This window comes from Somniosus microcephalus, chromosome 22, assembly GCF_052327205.1.
Source record: "Somniosus microcephalus isolate GS21.2 chromosome 22, FLI_Smic_1.0, whole genome shotgun sequence".
Taxonomy (NCBI): domain Eukaryota; kingdom Metazoa; phylum Chordata; class Chondrichthyes; order Squaliformes; family Somniosidae; genus Somniosus; species Somniosus microcephalus.
The window spans coordinates 64,221,764-64,241,181 of NC_141008.1; the positions used below are offsets into that span (position 1 = coordinate 64,221,764).

General features: G+C 45.1%; 1 long non-coding RNA gene across 1 annotated transcript; it reads right to left on the bottom strand.

Annotated features, from left to right (window-relative positions):
• Positions 1–599: 599 nt before the first annotated feature.
• LOC147102470 (uncharacterized) lies at positions 600–18,017 on the bottom strand. The gene is made up of 4 exons (XR_015073300.1): positions 17,932–18,017; positions 10,525–10,785; positions 9,768–9,860; positions 600–1,362 (listed from the first exon to the last, which is right to left on the bottom strand). It is a non-coding gene; the product is annotated as an uncharacterized LOC147102470 (long non-coding RNA).
• Positions 18,018–19,418: the final 1,401 nt, after the last annotated feature.

Consider the following 19,418-nt stretch of genomic DNA (forward strand, 5'->3'; position numbering starts at 1 on the left):
TCCTCGAAAAGGGATCCGTGTTTATTTTACAAAAATTATTCCTTGCCAGTTTAGCTTGAGTGTTATAATGATTAGCATTATTATTTACAGCGGAAGTGATGTCATCAATACCTTTGAAATCAATATTCACACTGTTTAATTTAAAATTTGATTGATGTTGGGCATCAGAGATTTCCGTTTCCTGACTGGCGCACTGCCCCACATGATCCCAAGTATGCTTACGCATACAGTGCGCCCCAGGGATCCATGGACCACTACACTGCGCACAACTCCACAGCGAAACAATGTGAGTTTTCGAAGGAGGCCGCGCACCAGTTAATTGCGGATTTCTTTCGGAGGTCAGCGGTGTACTCCTTAGCTCTGCCGCCGACTGCAATTTCAGGGCCATTATCTGGTCATTATCACATTACTGTCTGTGGGACCCTGCTGTGCAAAATGTTTCCTACATTACGACAGTGACTACACTTCAAAAAGTACTTCATTGGCTGTAAAGCACTTTGAGACGTCCAGTGGGCGTGAGAGGCGCTATATAAATGTAAGTCTTACATTTATTTCTTAAATAGGAAAAGAAAAAAAAGTCACACAACACCAGGTTATAGTCCAACAGTTTTATTTGAAATCACAAGCTTTTGGAGCGCTGCTCCTTCATCAGGTGAAGTGGAGAGATGCCTATAGACACAGATTATATAGTCAGAGAATAATGCCAGATGATTACAGGTAATCTTTCCAACTGCCATTTATCACACCTCGGCAGAGAGGTAATCACAGCAATCAAAGGTGTGAATGGTGTCCAAACAGGTCAGTCAGGAAAACATTACATCAAAGAACAATGAGGTGGGGGTCACAAGGGGTAAAATGTTGCAGATGCTGGGGTCTGTATGAAAAACAAAAAACAGACAAAAAACATTTTCTTTGCTGGAAATCACAGCAGGTCCGGCCGCATCTGTGTAGAGAGAACAAGCCAACGACGACTCGAGTCTGGATGACCCTACGTCAGGTGGGGTTACATGTAGCGTGACATGAACCCAAGATCCCGGTTGAGGCCGTCCTCATGAGTGTGGAACTTGGCTATCAGTTTCTGCTCTACGATTTTGCATTGTCGTGTGTCCACCCCAGTCCAACACCGGCATCTCCACACCAAGAAATAAATGTACAGATTATTGATTTAATTGGGAGTAAAGGGATAGAGGGTTGATGTCAAAGCAGGAGGCAGATGGAAGTGGTATGAGCTGATCCTGTACAGGGACTTGATTGACCAGATCAGCTTGGATGGGTTAATGGTTTTCTTTTTTCTACTTTCAGTTGTTCTTATAGACTGTCAGTAACTTTGTTACTGAGACTTCACAGCAGGTTGATCAGCATCTGAAGGAGAAAGACAGGTTACGGTTTCATGAGTTTACGTTAGTGTCTCAGATACTGATTGCCAGCATTTCCTTTTTAATTTCTGATTTCTGGCATTCGCGGTTTTCTTTCACCTCTGTTTTATGAGCATGTAATATTTAATGGCATCACTTGCTTGGGCACCAGTAAATTCCCCTTATCTCTCGAGAGCATGTGCGTAACGAGAGTGACTAAATAAAGGAATGTTTTTCTCGCCACAGGCATTTTACGAGTAACATGTTGTTACTGGCAGAGGCATCAAATAAACAAAAAGACCATCCATAAAGTATGTCTGTGTTGTTTTGAAAAAGAGCACAGACGCTGGTGGGGGGAGGGGGGACAAGGGGGGGTGGGGGGGTTTAACCTAAGTGCATGTCTGTTATTTTTAAAATAACAACAGAAAACGCTGGAAAAACTCAGCAGGCCAGGCAGCATCCGTGGAGAGAAAATAGAGTCAACGTTTCAGGTCGAAGACCTTTCGTCAGGACTGACGAGTTCTGATGAAGGGTCTCCGACCTGAAACGTTAACTCTGTTTCTCTCTCCACGGATGCTGCCTGGCCTGTTTCTCTCTCCACGGATGCTGCCTGGCCTGCTGAGTTTTTCTGGTGTTATTTCAGATTTCCAGCATCCACAGTATTTTGCTAATCTGTTATTTTTAACACTTGTTTTTGGCCTGCTGCAGTTTTGGTGCCCGCTCTCCTTGAGGAGTTTGAATGTTCAGCTTGGTGAGAGAGCACAGCATCACGAGTGTGGCCATGAGAGGGGCCACCCTACTGCTTCAGGGAGCAGACACATCCAGGCAGTTGCATATTGAGATGTGTATCAGTTACTTTTTAGAACACAGGGGATGCCCAAAGTGTATGCAGCATGAAAGGGTTCAGAAAGTCAACAATTGGCAACAAAGTGTCAGGAGAGGGCCAAGAAATTGTGACTTTCAGCATACATATTGCCGTGCAAGCAGAGGAGATGTAACACTTGCCCCTATACCTCCCCCCTTCCCACTGTCCAGGGCCCCAAACACCCCTTTCCAGGTGAAACAGCGATTTACTTGTACTTCTCGCAATCTAGTATACTGTATTCGCTGCTCACGATGCGGTCTCCTCTACATTGAGGAGACCAAACGCAGATTGGGTGACCGCTTTGCGGAACACCTCCGTTCAGTCCGTAAGGGTGACCCCGAGCTTCCGGTCGCCTGTCATTTTAATTCACCGCTCCATTCCCACTCGGACCTCACCGTCCTTGGCCTCTTGTATTGTTCCACGGGAGCTCAACGTAAACTCGAGGAACAGCACCTCATCTTCCGATTAGGCACTCTGCAGCCTTCCAGACTCAATATCGAGTTCAACAATTTCAGATCATAACCTCGGCCCCTATTTCATTTTTTCTCGTAATTTTTCCACTCCTTCCCCCCCCCCCCCCTTTCCTTTTGTTTCTCTCTCACACCTGGCAGCTATCTCTTGCCCTGCCAGTACACTTTACACCTAATCTCAGCCTATTACCATCTCGTCTAGCTTCTAATACCTTTTATTGTCTCTTTTTTACTTCTTTTGTTTCTTTTATTCTTTTGTCCAATCGCAGCCCTGCCTCTGATCTATCTTTTCTTTCCAGTTTTGAAGAAGGGTTCGACCCGAAACGTCAACTCAAATTTCTGTCCACGGATGTTGCCTGACCTGCTGAGTTTTTCCAGCATTTTCTGTTGTTATTTCGGATTTCCAACATCCGCAGTATTTTGCTGTCATATTTTATGGACGATCCTGCCAGACTGACCAAGTGGTAGAAAGATTCATTTTACTGAGAAGGTTTTTTTTTAGGATTGCATATTCCGCATTCGCTGACTTCTATAACACATGTTTATCGAGGTGCTTTACCGTTAAGCTTACGGCCGATCGCACAATTTATGCTGCATTTATCAAGGCTAAGCATTTAACATGAGTAAATGTAAAGCCTGCTATCATTAAGGCAAGTGATTTGCTATTGCTCAGATCTATTCAGGAGCCAGGACCTTATCTCTTGAGAGCATGTGTGCATGATTTGGGGTGCGATCCTGGCGCAGCGCATGCTCCACATGCCTAACCAGGTCGGTGGTAGGACCATGGCAATTTGGCCCACCGGCCTCGTTAAGGTAGTACAGGCGAGCTATGGGCATCAGTCATGGTCCCAGAGGCAACTCGCCAGTCACGGAGGGCAAGCTAATTCGGCCTGCTCTGACACCGGTGAATGCCTCAGGAGAGGGAGGGGAGCAATTGTGAGGCGAGGGCGGCGAGTGGTTTTAATGTGGAGCCGAGCGGAGAATATTTGTAATGCTCTCTGAATACAGGTAGACTATCCTTTATCCGCACTTCTGAAAACCGAAAACCTCTGAAAACCTAAAGTTTTTTTGTGGAGCGTAAGTCGTGCGCACGACGTAACCCGAGTGGCGCCAAACACGACCCGACGCGGCCGATGCTTTTCTGACCTGATTTGCGGGCCAGCTTAGCGTAGGAGTCAGCCGATATCCAGCTTTCCCACAACTGGCGGCGGCAGTCGAGCCCCAGACCCCCGCTAAGTCAAGGAATTCAGATACAGAGCAGGGGGAGCTGTAAACAGACTGGGAGCGGCAGCACAGAGAAGCAGGAAGGGGAATGAGACATGGAACAGTCGCAAGAGGTAGCCTGAACTTTTAAAATTTATATTAAATACAAATACTAATTACCAAATTAATTTAATGTTCAGAGTTTCCCAGTCTGAAATAATACCTTCTGAAATCCGAAAATTTCCGAAAACCGAAACACAGCTGGTCCCAAGGTTTTCGGATAAGGGATAGTCAACCTGTAGTTGAATTACTGTAATAGGAATTTTAAACTATTTTCCATTTTGAGTTTAGTATTTGGAGTGAGAGGAGACTCTCAGGCTGCATTTACATTACAGCTTCACACTTATACAAAGAAGTGGGTTAAATCCAGATTCTGGGCCCAGCCTGACTCCAGAGTAAAATTCCCTCTTCCAAAGAATCTCAGCTCACGTTGCTGTGGAGACAGTCCCTGACTCTGGGTTTATACTGCAACTTTGGCTTTGAAATTGCTTCACATCAATGCTACAGTTGCAGTGTAGTAAATGCAGAAGAAACTATTTTGGATTTTAACTGAGCTTTTGTACCTCTCTAAAAGATACAGGAGGAGGAATTATACATCGCTTCATTTTGCAACAGTTTATTTTTCAGGATCACTGGGTCTGCTTCTGGGAAAGGTGGGACTTGTACAAGTCGGACGGTTTACACCTGAACCAGAGGGGAACCAATATCCTTGCGGGGAGGTTTGCTAGCACTGCTGGGGGGGGGTTAAACTAACTTGGCAGGGGGATGGGGTACAGAGTGGAGCTATAGTAGGGGGTGATTTACAGCCAAATACAGAGGGAAAAATAAGTCAGCTGGGAAGGCAAAGCAAATATGTGAAGGCAAAAGAGAATATGGCAGGGCTGGAAGGCATTTATTTTAATGCAAGGAGTCTTGCAAATAAGGTGGATGAACTGAAGTTGTTGTTGAACACATGGGAGTACGATATTGTTGCTATCACGGAGACATGGTTGAGGGAGGGTCAGGACTGGCAGCTCAATATTCCGGGGTATAGAATCTTCAGGCGAGACAGAGGGGGGTGTAAAAGGGGAGGGGGTGTTGCAATATTAATTAAGGAGTCAATTACTGCTGTAAGGAGGGATGATATATTAGCGGGTTCCTCTAATGAGGCCATATGGGTAGAACTTAAAAACAAAAAGGGGGCAAGCACTTTGCTGGGAGTGTACTATAGGCCCCCAAACAGTCAGGGGGAGATAGAGGAACAGATATGTCGGCAAATCTCAGAAAAGTGCGAAAATAATAGGGTAATAATAGTGGGGGATTTCAACTTCCCCAATATAAATTGGGATAGTCAGAGTGTGAAAGGCTTAGAGGGTGCAGAATTCTTAAAGTGCATCCAGGAAAGCTTTTTGAGCCAACATGTAGAAAGTCCTACAAGAGAGGGGGCGGTACTGGACCTAATTCTGGGGAATGTAGCCGGGCAAGTGGTGGAAGTGTCAGTAGGAGAGCATTTTGGCGACAGTGACCACAATTCGGTGAGATTTAAGGTGGTCATGGAAAAAGACAAAGACGGCCCGGAAATAAGGGTTCTAAATTGGGGGAAGGCCGATTTTAATATGATAAGGCAGGATCTGGCCAAATTGGACTGGGAGCAGCTACTTATAGGAAAATCCGCATCAAAACAGTGGGAGACTTTCAGAAGGGAAATAGAGAGAGTACAACGCCAACATGTTCCTGTAAAGGTCAAGGGTGGGACCAACAAGCAAAGGGAACCTTGGATGACAAGGGATATACAAAAATGCATTAGAAATAAAAGGGGGGCTTTTGGCAGTTACAAAAGACTAAAGACGGAAGAAGCCCTAGAGGAGTATAAAAAATGCAGGGGCATACTTAAAAAAGAAATTAGGAGGGCGAGGAGGGGCCATGAAATAACACTGGCGAGCAAAATAAAGGAAAATCCTAAGATGTTTTATAAGTATATTAAGGGCAAGAGGATAACCAGGGAAAGGGTAGGGCCCATTAGGGACCAAAGTGGCAATCTGTGTGTAGAGCCAGATGATGTAGGCGGGGTTTTAAATGAATTTTTTGCATCTGTGTTCACTATGGAGAAAGACGATGCAGACATAGAAATCGGGCAAGGGGGCTGTGACATACTTGAACATATTAGCATCGAGAGGGAGGAGGTGCTAGCGGTTTTAGCAGGCCAAAAAGTGGATAAATCCCCAGGCCCAGACGAGATGTATCCCAGGCTGCTGTGGGAGGCAAAGGAGGAGATTGCAGGGGCTCTGACACAAATTTTCAGAACCTCTCTGGCCACAGGGGATGTACCAGAGGACTGGAGAACAGCTAACGTAGTACCATTATTCAAGAAGGGTAGCAGGGATAAACCAGGGAATTACAGGCCAGTGAGCCTAACATCTGTGGTAGGGAAATTATTGGAAAAAATTCTGAGGGACAAAATTAGTCTCCACTTGGAGAGGCAAGGATTAATCGGGGATAGTCAGCATGGCTTTGTCAAGGGTAAATCATGTCTGACAAATCTGATTGAATTTTTCGAGGGGGTGACTAGGGGGGTGGATGAGGGAAATGCTGTGGATGTGGTTTACATGGACTTCAGTAAAGCTTTTGACAAAGTCCCGCATAGGAGACTGGTCAAGAAGGTAAGAGCCCATGGGATCCAGGGTGCCTTGGCGCGTTGGATCCTAAACTGGCTGAGTGGCAGGAGGCAGAGGGTGATGGTCGAAGGTTGCTTTTGTGACTGGAAGCCTGTGTCCAGTGGGGTACCTCAGGGATCGGTGCTGGGTCCCTTGTTGTTTGTGATCTACATAAATGATTTGGATGAGAATGTAAAAGGTATGATCAGTAAGTTCGCAGATGACACGAAAATTGGTGGGGTGGTAAATTGTGAGGAGGAAAGCCTCAGGCTACAGGACGATATAAACGGGTTGGTCAGATGGGCGGAAAAGTGGCAAATGGAATTTAACCCTGAAAAGTGCGAGGTGATGCATTTTGGACGGACAAATAAGGCAAGGGAATACACAATGAGTGGTAGGACCCTAGGAAGTACAGAGGGTCAGAGGGACCTTGGTGTACATGTACATAGATCCCTGAAGGCAGCGGAACAGGTAGATAAGGTGGTTAAAAAGGCATATGGGATACTTGCCTTCATTAGCCGAGGCATAGAATATAAGAGCAGGGAGGTTATGATGGAACTGTACAAAACGCTGGTGAGGCCACAGCTGGAGTACTGTGTGCAGTTCTGGTCGCCTCACTATAGGAAGGATGTGATTGCTTTGGAGAGGGTGCAGAGAAGATTCACCAGGATGTTACCTGGGATGGAGCGCCTCAGCTATGAAGAGAGGCTGGACAGGCTGGGGTTGTTTTCCTTGGAGCAAAGAAGGCTGAGGGGGGACCTGATTGAGGTGTACAAAATGATGAGGGGCATAGATAGGGTAGACAAAGAGGAACTTTTCCCCTTAGTAGGGGGGTCAATAACAAGGGGGCATAGATTCAGGGTAAGGGGCAGGAGATTTAGAGGGGATTTGAGGAGGAACTTTTTCACCCAGAGGGTGGTTGGAATGTGGAACTCAATGCCTGAAAGGGTGGTAGAGGCAGGAACCCTCACGACATTCAAGAAGCATTTGGATGAGCACTTGAAATGCCATTGCATACAAGGCTATGGACCAAATGCTGGAAAATGGGATTAGACTGGACAGGGATGGATGGGCGGTGCAGACACGATGGGCCGAAGGGCCTCTTTCTGTGCTGTAAAACTCTATGACTCTATATAGAAAGGACTTTTGAAGACTGTAGCCCTGGGATTTTGGTTTTTTTTAAGAAGAAACCAAACTGTGCAAAATAACACACCATTTGTTTTGATGTGTTAAGAAGCTGCTCCTTTTGTACTCGTAAATTAACAATATTTAATTTGCTGTTGTCAAGGCGCCTTTAATCTGCCCATCAGTTTGCTGTTGTGCAAGGATTACCCATTGCCTAAAGCTGTGGGGCACCCAGCATGGGAAACCATTGACCTCACACTGGACCAGAAACAGTCACAGTCTTGAGAGGCTGACTGTCCAGATTTGCAACAGAAAGTTAATTTTTGCATTCTTATTCTGTTCAGGTTGGGCAGGGAGGCCATGAGTTATGACATTCACTACACCAACGTAATAACCATGAATAAGGAACTGAAATGCTAAATGTAGCCTGTTGGCTCCAGGCTACTATAAATCTGCTTGTCTAGTGTTTTTTATCGTCATTTTTTTGTCTCGTGGAAGGCCACAGTCATGGGCCCTGAGTATACTTCCTTGTAGTCAGCCTGAATTGGGGACAAAAAGCATCTTGGTGCGTGTCTGGAGGATCTTTCCTAAATCATCATTGACTTCAATTAGGAATGAACCTAGATGGAACCGGGATACAAGAATGGCTAGGAAAATTTCAGTGCAGGCTCGGATGTTCTATGAGGATGAAAGCAATCAGTTTTTATCCTTGCGTCAGCTCCTACAGAAATATTTAAAATAGGACTTTTAAAATGGCCCTGAAAATTCAATGCCTAGATTCTCTATGATGGGAAATGGGTGGTCTCTCACCACCAATGTTTTGTTGGCAAAACGAAAGTAATTCCCTACTGGTTCCTGTGCCCCACTGAATTGAGTTGTGATCTGGAATGCATTGCCTGAAAGAGATTCAATAGTAACATTCAGAAGAGAATTGGATAAGTACTTGAAGGGAAAAAAATTACAGGGCTATGGGGAAAGAGCAGGGGAGTGGGACTAATTGGATAACTCTAGCAAAGAGCTGGCACAGGCACGATGGGCCGAATGGCCTCCTTCTGTTCTGTATCATTCTATGACTTCAAGATCCTCATTTTTCCTTTCAAATCCTTCCATGTCCTCAACCAGCTGGGAAATGTTCTCCAGCTATATTTCCCATAAGTGTTGTTCTTGTTCTTCAAAGTAATCATCAGAGAATCATCAAACTTTATGATAGGAATTATATCTCATTCTTCCTTCCCATGCTCACATACATATAATCAAGCATGGATAACCTGTTGCCTCTGGGGTCTACCTGCCTTTTTTCCACCACATTCCCGAGCCAAGGCAACACTCTACGCTTTGCCAGATTTGCCATGCATCCCTCCCCCCTCTGCTATTCTGCTGTAACCATTTATGCCTCCTCTGTACCCATCTTTTGTTTCCATACTTGTCCCATTATCACCTCCTTTTGCCTTGCACCATCACCCATTATGTCATTCAATCGCTCTTGCCCTCCACCCTATCACAAACCTTTCCCTTTTGTTCTTTCCCTGCCCTCCTTTTCACTGAATCTCTACTTGCTTAAAAGCTGTTCATCTTTAACATCGTTGAGTTCTGATGAAACGTTAACTCTGTTTCTCTCTCCATGGATGCTGCTTGGAGGAGTCTTGTGATTATGGCACCATAACTCAAAGAAATGAAGGGATACTTTTCAAAGGAAATTCTATCCTTTTCCAAAGATTGGACATTATTCTGTTTTACTCACAAACAAAACCCTTTTTTCCAATTCTTTGTTATTTAGGCAAGCGTGGCAGCTGAAGTGCGCACAACGAGCTCCCACAAACAGCAAAGAGATGAATGACCAGCTATTCTGTTTTTGGGTGGAATGTTGGCAAGGACACTGAAAAGTGCTCCGGGATCTTTGATGTCCAACTGAACCACAGGAACAGGCAGACGGGGCCTTGTTTAATGTCTCATCTGAAAGGTGGCATGTGTGGAAAGAATGATGTGTGGTTCTAGCAAATTCCAAGTTCTAACATTGTGTTCAGATTAGTTGACAAGTAAACAGTTTCCTTCTTACAGTGCATTTTGGGAAGGTCAACATCACTTTGGCAACTCAGCTTGCGCTCCGTAGCTATTGCTAACGTACTTTCCACAGCATCTTTTTTGGCTCCTGGTTAGAACAAATATATATATGAGTCACAATTCTATAGAGGCAGACACCTATTTATGCAGTGTTTTCTGAGGGACTGTCTTCAAGGTTGCAACATCAATCAAACAATTCACATTTCCTAAAGCACATTTCTGAATAAATTGAATATTGCTGAATTCCAACAAAATAAACAAGTTGGAATAAATCCAAACTTTTTTTTTGCCTCTGAAGTTTATTTTGAATGTGCAGTACTTCACTTCTTCGTGTGAAAGGTTCAGGACTAATCATATAGTCAGGATATGTTGGAAAGACTCAAATTTCAAAAATTGTTCCAAGACCAATAAGAACGTTACAGTAAAGTGTGACTCTTTTCTTAATTGTATTGCAGTCGCCCCCTTAGGTGAAAGTCTATTTATTTATTCAAAATGGATTGACTTCTGCAGTCATCCATTATCCACCTGAAAGCCATTTCTTTTTTTCCTTCTGCATGAAGTAGGCCCAGTTGCAGGCATTGATGGATGAATGGATACTCGACAGTCATTTCTCTTTCCTTTTGTTTCCACGCAAGGGATTTGCCTACATAATTGTTCAACAAAGACTCGGGACGTGAAATATTGAACAATATGTATTTTTTAGATTGGGCAAATATTATGTAGTAAAAAGTATAAGCAAAGGAAGGACTTACATTTCTATAGCACCTTTCACGACCACCAGACGTCTCAAAGCGCTTTACAGCCAATGAAGTACTTTTGGAGTGTAGTCACTGTTGTAATGTGGGATACGCGGCAGCCAATTTGCGCACAGCAAGCTCCAACAAACAGCAATGTGATAATGACCAGAGAATCTGTTTTTGTTATGTTGATTGAGGGATAAATATTGGCCAGGACACCGGGGATAACTCCCCTGCTCTCCTTCGAAATAGTGCCGTGGGATCTTTTATGTTCACCTGAGGGGGCAGACAGAGCCTCGGTTTAACATCTCATCCGAAAGACGGCACCTCCGACAGTGCAGCACTCCTTCAACACTGCACTGGAGTGTCAGCCTAGATTTATGTGCTTAAGACCCTGGATTGGGACTTGAACCCGCAACCTTCTGACTCAAAGGCAAGCGTGCTACCCACTGGGCCACAGCCAACACTAATGATGTCTGTTTTCCTTCTTCCTAAGATGGAGTGCATTGTTCCCATGTGGTACCTTGGTTAGCAGTCAAAGGAACTGTAGGAAATCACCAGACTGGGGCAGGTGATTCTGCTGAGAATCCTGAGAGGTGCATATTCTATTTCTTGTGCTTGTAGGCCCCATTCACTAACCCAAGAAAAAGGAGGGGTTGTTACAGTGTGTTCTTTTTTTTCATTAAGTAGTCTAACCCAATCCTGTCCTCACCTGAAGTCCACCTGAGGTCAAATGGCCTAATTCAATCCTGTCCTCCCCTGAAGTCTACCTGAGGTCAAATGGCCTAATTCAATCCTGTCCTCACCTGAAGTCCACCTGAGGTCAAATGGCCTAATTCAATCCTGTCCTCCCCTGAAGTCTACCTGAGGTCAAATGGCCTAATTCAATCCTGTCCTCACCTGAAGTCCACCTGAGGTCAAATGGCCTAATTCAATCTAGTCCTCACCTGAAGTCTGCCTGAGGTCAAATGGCCTAATTCAATCCTGTCCTCACCTGAAGTCTACCTGAGGTCAAATGGCCTAATTCAATCCTGTCCTCACCTGAAGTCTACCTGAGGTCAAATGGCCTAATTCAATCCTGTCCTCACCTGAAGTCCACCTGAGGTCAAATGGCCTAATTCAATCCTGTCCTCACCTGAAGTCTGCCTGAGGTCAAATGGCCTAATTCAATCTAGTCCTCACCTGAAGTCCACCTGAGGTCAAATGGCCTAATTCAATCCTGTCCTCCCTTGAAGTTTACCTGAGGTCAAATGGCCTAATTCAATCCTGTCCTCACCTGAAGTCTACCTGAGGTCAAATGGCCTAATTCAATCCTGTCCTCACCTGAAGTCCACCTGAGGTCAAATGGCCTAATTCAATCCTGTCCTCACCTGAAGTCTGCCTGAGGTCAAATGGCCTAATTCAATCCTGTCCTCACCTGAAGTCTGCCTGAGGTCAAATGGCCTAATTCAATCCTGTCCTCACCTGAAGTCCACCTGAGGTCAAATGGCCTAATTCAATCCTGTCCTCCCTTGAAGTCTGCCTGAGGTCAAATGGCCTAATTCAATCCTGTCCTCACCTGAAGTCTACCTGAGGTCAAATGGCCTAATTCAATCTAGTCCTCACCTGAAGTCCACCTGAGGTCAAATGGCCTAATTCAATCCTGTCCTCCCTTGAAGTTTACCTGAGGTCAAATGGCCTAATTCAATCCTGTCCTCACCTGAAGTCTACCTGAGGTCAAATGGCCTAATTCAATCCTGTCCTCCCCTGAAGTCTACCTGAGGTCAAATGGCCTAATTCAATCCTGTCCTCCCCTGAAGTCTACCTGAGGTCAAATGGCCTAATTCAATCCTGTCCTCCCTTGAAGTCTGCCTGAGGTCAAATGGCCTAATTCAATCCTGTCCTCCCCTGAAGTCCACCTGAGGTCAAATGGCCTAATTCAATCCTGTCCTCACCTGAAGTCCGCCTGAGGTCAAATGGCCTAATTCAATCCTGTCCTCCCCTGAAGTCTACCTGAGGTCAAATGGCCTAATTCAATCCTGTCCTCCCTTGAAGTTTACCTGAGGTCAAATGGCCTAATTCAATCCTGTCCTCACCTGAAGTCTACCTGAGGTCAAATGGCCTAATTCAATCTAGTCCTCACCTGAAGTCCACCTGAGGTCAAATGGCCTAATTCAATCCTGTCCTCCCTTGAAGTTTACCTGAGGTCAAATGGCCTAATTCAATCCTGTCCTCACCTGAAGTCTACCTGAGGTCAAATGGCCTAATTCAATCTAGTCCTCACCTGAAGTCCACCTGAGGTCAAATGGCCTAATTCAATCCTGTCCTCCCTTGAAGTTTACCTGAGGTCAAATGGCCTAATTCAATCCTGTCCTCACCTGAAGTCTACCTGAGGTCAAATGGCCTAATTCAATCTAGTCCTCACCTGAAGTCCACCTGAGGTCAAATGGCCTAATTCAATCCTGTCCTCCCTTGAAGTTTACCTGAGGTCAAATGGCCTAATTCAATCCTGTCCTCACCTGAAGTCTACCTGAGGTCAAATGGCCTAATTCAATCTAGTCCTCACCTGAAGTCTACCTGAGGTCAAATGGCCTAATTCAATCCTGTCCTCACCTGAAATTCACTTAAAAATTAAATTTGTTTCCACTTGGTTTCAACTGGAATCATCGCAAAGACTTCAGAGTTGTCAATCGAGTTGTGGGATATAAATGATATGCCAGAAGGCAAATACAGAGTGGTTTCCAGCTGTTTAGTAATAAAGGACAAGTCCCTCAAAGGTAGTCTCTGGGGTAAATTTATTCCACAGAAATGGTTCAGTTGTTTTACAGGGAGGAGATAAATTGGATAAATTCCTTTCTCATCTATGTAATGCACAGTTATGCCTCTCAGATCATTTTGGAAATGTTTATATTGGCTGATTGGAAGGATCTATACTGACAGCCATGATTCCTAAATTTTCAATCCATAAAGGTTACAGAAGTTGTTTCATTTAAAATGACTTGTCAATTGCTGAAAAAGATGATTGCAGAATAATGGTAGATTCTGACTGAAGGGATTATAGCACTGCACAGTCTGAGGCAGTCCTGGTACACAAGCACAGAAACATTTCTTGGAACACTGAGCTAACGAAATGCTAGTGGCATTAGTTCAGGCAGAGGTTTGCTGGCACTGCTTAGACTGGTCTCCTTCTCCTGATGGCCAGTACTCCACTCAAGAAAGCTGCTAATTTGGAACAATTCTGATAAACCAAGCGGGATTAAAGGATTGGGTGCAAAAAGGAGAATGGATAAAGCCAATTTGGATCCAATCCAAATTTTAAAATGCATTATTTGCGATGCTGGGTTCATTCAGGATTTTGCATTTGACAGCAAATCACAAGACGATGAAAGCAGCATATGGAACGTGAAACAGTTTATTTTAGGAGCCTGATCCAGGATAATTCCTGTGGCATCCCAGTTCAGCTGAATCCTAATCAGTTAGTTATTCAACCGACTGTGAATTGCAGTTCTATTCTCGTATACATACTCACATCAGTGGTGTTGCAGCAACATTGTGACATCATGACGCCTCCAAATCAACAAGATGAGTGACTGATAAACTAGACTGGGGAAACTGAGCAAAAGCTTCACGAGCAGTGAGTCAGTGTGCTGCTGGCCATTTCAGTCATGTTTTTACTGATGACATGAAACCGTATTGCATGGGAACATCTGAGCTGGCTCATTTTCAACAATTTCAGACCATAATCTCTGCCCCTATTCTTTTTTTTTCCATTTATTTTTTTTCTCTCTCTCTCCCACAAGGCAGCTGTCTTTCATTCTGCCATTTACACTTCATCTAGAGCCATCTTTTGTTTCTTAACTTGTCCCATTACCATCTCCGTTTGCCTTGCACCATCTCTTAATCGCTCTTAATCTCTCCTGCCTTCCAGCCTATCACAGACCTTCCCTTTTGTTCTTTCCTCCCCTCCCCCTTTTCCCTGCCCCTACACTTGCTTAAAATCCTGTTCCATCTCCAGCTTTTTCCAGTTCTGACGAAGGGTCATCGACCTGAAACGTTAACTCTGTTTCTCTCTCCACAGATGCTGCCTGACCTGCTGAGTATTTCCAGCATTTTCTGTTTTTATTTCAGATTTCCAGCATCCGTAGTATTTTGCTTTGGCTCATTTTCTAATTGCCAATGGAACCAGAGCACCAAGGGAAACGTAGTAATATTATGGGCACGGGCAGTTTTATTCTGTTTCATTCCTGACCCATTTAAATGGAGAGAAATTGGACTGTATTAGAAAAGCATGGTCTACCTTGACACTGTATATGCTGCTATGTTTGAAAACCCATCAATGTAAATTGGTTACCTTTAAGACATTTACAATGAGAAATAGGACATCTATTTATTTTCCCTCAAATGCAGATCAGGAAAGTCCCAGCCAGGTTCAATCCCTGACTTATGTTAATTTAATTGATTTCAGTCCACTACTATTGGCCTAGGTGTCCCTTGATTAGAGAAGGGGGAGATGGACCATGGTTCCCACACCCAATCATTATTTAGAGATATTAATGCACAGTAAACCAACCGTAATAGGTGCGTGTCTTTTGCCTCACTCGGAGCACCGTCTGCTGGCTAGATGGCAGAAGTGGCAACTAGGAAAAATGTAATATTCTGCACATTTTTGCAATGTTACTCGGAAAAAGGCCACTCATCCGCTGGAAGTCAATAAGGTGTAAGTAAATCAATATTGGGCCAGAAATTCGGGTTGGAGGCTTCCCGCAGGCGCAAGCCCCCGACCTGCACTTACATAGCGCGCCTGCCGTTGTGCTGTGGGGCCGTGTGGGATTCCGATCCTGGGCCTCCTCCAGCTGCCGGCGCGCAGTGCTCGCATATCCCAGCGGCAAAGTTAGTTCGCAGCGTCCCCTGGGATCACGTGGGCCATGGGGAGCCAATCGGAGCTGGGAATCTCTATTCATAGATTTGACAGGAAGACCTATGAATAGAGATCAGCCCCAAAACCTAAGTAAAACTTCAAATAATTTTTTTTTTAAATCACATTTTTAAAATAACTATAAATTACAAAAATTAACTATTTTAAACAAAAATTTAAATTTTTGAAAAAATTAATTAAAGTTTTTAACAGGGCTAAAAATAAACTTACGTTTCTTTAAAGTATTTTAAAATGATAAACCTGTGGAAAAAATGTTTTAATTTTACTTAATTAACCTCTTACTTTGTTAAAAGCAGGCCTTGCAACTGTTTTTTTCATGCGCAGCTGCTAGGGACTTACCCTCCCGGAGAAACCTGTAAAAAAAATCGGAAGTTCCAGGCGTACGTGCTGCCTCTCTGGCGCACGCGTTTGACCTGTGAATCTCTTCCTTCAAGGGAACGGAAGTTCCGGTTTCCAGCGCATGCGCAGTGCATGCACAAAATCGGCACTTTCGTTGGCCCTACGCGTGAGTACCCGAATTTCTGGCCCATTATGTAGGTTAACAATCAAAACTACACCTTGCAGCATTTATTACGACAGAAAGAAAATGCCACAAGGAAAATAGCCAGGCACCGTGAGAGCAATGGGACCACCCCAACTTGGAAAATACATTTTTTTTACTCATTCATGGGATGTGGACGTCACTGGCAAGGCCAGCATTTATTGTCCATCCCTAGTTGCCCTTGAGAAGGTGGTGGTGAGGTACACCCACAGTGCCGTTAGGGAGGGAGTTCCAGGATTTTGACCCAGCGACGATGAAGGATCGGTGATATACTTCTAAGTCAGGATGGTGTGTGACTTGGAGGGGAACTTGGGAGGTGGTGGTGTTCCCATGTGCCTGCTGCCCTTGTCCTTCTAGGTGGAAGAGGTCACAGATTTGGGAGGTGCTGCTGAAGAAGCCTGGGCGAGTTGCTGCAGTGCATCTTGTAGATGATACACACTGCAGCCACAGTACGCCGGTGGTGGAGGGAGTGAACGTTTAAGGTGGTGGATGGGGTGCCAATGAAGCGGGCTGCTTTGTCCTGGATGGTGTCGAGCTTCTTGAGTGCTGTTGGAGCTGCACTCATCCAGGCAAGTGGAGAGCATTCCATCACACTCCTGACCATAAATCACTCAGCTGCCCTCAGCTAACAGGGATTGGGATCAGAATTGCGACATTCTAAACAAGTTGACCTGCATCTCTTTGCTCCTTCGGGATAACTGCAGCGTTTTACTATCCCCATTTATACCACAGTGCAACCTGTTGCATTTTCATTCCACAAGGAAACCCCTCGCACTGCAGACCATTTGCTGGATTCAAATTATCAAGTGCTAATTGAGCATTTCTGTTTCAGGAATCCAGCTAAGCTGTACACCGAAGCACATTAATTGAATAATGGATCATTATTGATTCCTTCACCTCGCTATCCTCTACATACATAAAGGTCTTGCACCCATTGCATATCTGTCACACCTCAAAATATTTACAATGCAAAACAGTCTTCAGGAGTGTATTTAAAAAAAATAAGGAAAACCAGGCATTTCCTGCCTTATTTTCTGCTCGACAATTGAACCACTCTTCCGTGCAGGAGCCTGGTGTTTAAAAGTAGTTGCTGAACTACAGAAACTTCTCTCAGCAGTTAGCCTATAACCTCAGGAATTATTTAGACCACTTCTTCACAGAGAGTTCCTGAACAGTGGCCTTAAAGGGCCAGGTCAGTTTAAACACAGTTCCATGTTGGCAGTTAAATATTCAGAATACTTGTGAGCAATGTCGTGGATGATCTGCTAGTTTTAGACTAAAAGCCAGGAAGTAACTTATTCTCCAAGACAGCACGTTGTAAATGCTATTATGTAATTGCTCCACTGCACTGACAATGAGGGACAGACTGCCGTAAACAATCAGTATTTTCCCCTTCTCTCCTTTACTTGTGAACACACAAGAGCTGTTCTTGCTTCACTATGGCCGTGCAAAGCTTGTAAAATCAGGCATGTGACCTCCAAATCCCTTTGGGTGTTGTGCTGCATGATTTAGATGAGGACATGAGGGGCGGTTATATGGAGGTGTGACAACATCTCGGGAGGTATGTGCGCACCCGTATTTAATCGATCCTGAAAATTATACCTGGGCATGTCGGGGGAGACTTGTCTCCACTGCCTCTCTCTCATTAGGGTAATTGTGACAGGCCTATGCCACCTGCTCCGGACTGATCTGCGGACAACTTCAAGAACTGTTGAACTGAACCGAAGGCTGTTCCCGGAACTGTGAAGGTCAACACTGCATTCAGCTTGTGTGCTACAGGATCCTTCCTGGGCTATGTGCCAAATCAACCAGCCTGCTGCCCATTGAGTAAGCGACAGACACCATATTTTTCAAGGAAAACAGCTTCACAATTTCTCTGTGGAAAGGAGACAGCCGCTCAAGACGGCACCGAACTTTTGACGTGTGCCAGGCTTCCTAAGTACAGGAAATTATAGATAGTACTCACATGGCCAGTCCATATCCTTCCTTTGGGTGGAGCATTGGTGGCAGTACTTGTTTAGTGCAAGCCAGTAGTTGGCTCCAATAGAAGTACGCCCTACAATATTGAGAAAAGGGGTAAAGGGTATCTCCATGTTATATCACTGACAGTGCAGCAGTTCACCATTTGTGCCATCCCTTTCTTGCCCCTGCAGTATTGGGCTTTGAACGGGGCCGTGTAGCGCCTGTTTTTTATTAGCTATTACATGGCAACCTCGGTTCCAAAATGGTGTCCCAAAAATGCACAGGACGCCATCTTGGAAAAGGTTTGTGCGCGCACTTATCGTCCACCGGCATTACGCAGAGCAAGGAGATCATGATGCAAATCAGTGTGCAACGCTGATTAGAAGTCACCGCCACCGTGTTGGAACTCCGCACGCCAGCCAACTTCGCACAGCTGAGCACAACATTAACTGGCATGAAGGACTCCCCCCGCCATCCTGCCAGTGCTAATCAAAGGGAACATGAAGTACTTACAGGTTAGTTGATGGATTACTTATTCTGGCTGCTGGTGCAATTGTACGCATTTTTGGAGGTTTCCTATACTTGGCTAAAGTTCCAGTACTCTACAGGGAGTTGTCTGGCTGGTCTTACAGTAGTTTTTGTGCCATTTAAAAAATTGTGCTGAAAGAAGTTGCTTCCAGACATGAGTGGCCTGGTAGGGCTTCCTTTGGGGAATTGAACGTGACTGGGAGAATGAAGAGAGGTCACGCAGAGCAGGACAAACTGCTAGAAGAGGGAGGAGGAGGAGGGGGAGAAGGGTTCTCAGCAGGAGACCATAACTGCCGAGGGTTTTCAGGGAGCAATTCTCTTACCTCAACATCAATGCATGAGATACCTTTGGTTCACAAAAGAGATCACCACTGAAATCCGTCAACTGCTGCAACCTCAAAGCAGGGCAAGGACAGTATTGCCTGTGGCTGTCAAGGTGACCGTGGCTCTTAATTTTTATGCCTCTGGCTCCTTTCAGGCGTCTGCTGGAGATATAAGGAACATCTCGCAGTTTGTAGTGCACTGCTGTATGAGGTAGGTCACTGAGGCTCTCTATACACAGAGAGACCGCTTTACCTCATTCCCTCTTGCCAGCACTGTCTCCTCCATGTGGGTTAAAATGTGCAGGCGCGTTTGTCCTCCTCCAGTTCTTTGCAGCTGCCTGCTGCTATGCGCCACCTTCTCCTGCAAGAAAGATGGAAACCAGTCATTGTGTGTCCATCATGGGACGGGGTATCGCAGAGGCAGAGGCCGTGGCTACTGGCGGCGTTGGAGGGATCGATGATGAGGGTCTCTGCATCCATAATCCTCCTTCTCCCTTCCCAGTTCTCCCTCATCCCACAATCTCTTCTATCTCTGTGTCCTGCAATATGTTTGGGTGATGTGGCTGTCATGGTGAATAACTGCCAGTGTGTGTGAGCTGTGAGTAGTGGGTGTGAGGCTTGCAACAGTGCTACGAATGTG